This window comes from Corvus brachyrhynchos, unplaced genomic scaffold (assembly GCF_000691975.1).
Source record: "Corvus brachyrhynchos isolate BGI_N302 unplaced genomic scaffold, ASM69197v1 scaffold3, whole genome shotgun sequence".
NCBI lineage: Eukaryota > Metazoa > Chordata > Aves > Passeriformes > Corvidae > Corvus > Corvus brachyrhynchos.
Genome location: NW_008237619.1, coordinates 1,970,668 through 1,971,978, shown reverse-complemented (window position 1 = coordinate 1,971,978; position 1,311 = coordinate 1,970,668). Strand labels below are relative to the sequence as shown.

Genomic DNA, 1,311 nt, shown 5'->3' with positions numbered 1-1,311 from the left:
CTGGGAACAGTCACCGAGTGTGCATGCTAATCGCCGCAGAAATTGTTTATGCTGGTATAATAGCTTGTGCTTGCGCTTGTGCTGTGGGGGCTGTGGGGAAGAGCTTATTAGGGGAACTTGGAATGTAGATGAGCGAGGTACTTTATGCCGAGAATGTTATCAAGTGCCTGTGACAAGAAGTTTTAGGCAGTGTGCGTCTATCGTGCTCGGAATTCCACCACAATGGATTAGAGTTAGCTCATTCAGGGATCCACACAAGTTTTTACTAAGCTTGGAAGTGTGGGCAGGGAAGGAAGCCATCAGTCGTCTGCAAGTGAGTAAAAAGACCACTGTAACCCAGGCATGGTGCCCTATGTGTGGCTCCTCCTCTCAAGTACTTTCACCCTGAGTAAAGCTGTGATAACTTCAGTGTCAGAAAGAGAAAACATGTGGGTAACATGGGCTCACCAGGCGAACCAGACGGACTTCTGTCTGGCCATGGGGTCGGCAGCAGATCCATTTCCCACATGTCTAACTGGCGTGCCATGGATCTCACTCGAGGGCACGTTTCAAAAATGGGTGACAGATATAGGGAAAATCAATGAGGAAGTGGAGCAACAAATGCAAAGCAAAAGAAACCGGGGCAAGTGCTTAGGTTGTTGGTCTAGTTACCAGCACTCCTTGCAGCAAACCCGTATTATCGCCAATTTAACAAAAAATGCAACCTTGCCTCTTCAAGAGCTACAGCTTTATGGGTCCCTCTTTCCCAGTACGCTTGTTAACGTAACACCATGGACCAACTGTTCCAATGTGGTGCCTCCAATGCAATATGCCTCCTTTGCACGGAAACAGAATGTATCAGGACGCTCCATTGGAGGCTGGGACGTGCTGGCCACGTTGGGAGCAGCTGAGTCTATTGACACAACTGGAGGAAAGGTTTTACCTCCTGGAGTGTTTTTGATATGCAGAGAGAGAGCATGGAATGGGATTCTGCATAGTCCAGTTGGGGGTCCTTGCTACCCGGGAAAGCTAACTATGTTTGCCCCTTCTATACGAGCATGGAAAAACATTACGGCATCAGAAAGTTGGAAAAATAGGATGCGAAATAGATACCAGCGTAGTGTTTCCATGTTTGATAAAGACTGTAATGATAAGGTAAATATTATGAGTTTGAGTGCATTTATACCATTGGCTATTTTTAACCCAGGGGGTGCTGCAGCTCATGGCTATAACAATCTGAAAAAGTTGGCCTGTTGGTCAGAAAAGGAATTTAATAGGACTTCCCATATATTAAATGAGCTTTTAACTGATGTAGATAGCATTAGGCATGCT

The 1,311-nt window shown here is 46.0% G+C and overlaps 1 protein-coding gene across 3 annotated transcripts in view; it reads right to left on the bottom strand.

Annotated features, from left to right (window-relative positions):
- Window positions 1–1,311, bottom strand: part of NUMA1 (nuclear mitotic apparatus protein 1) — a 24,495-nt gene that overhangs the window by 13,822 nt on the left and 9,362 nt on the right. The gene's annotated exons all lie outside the window — the stretch shown is intronic.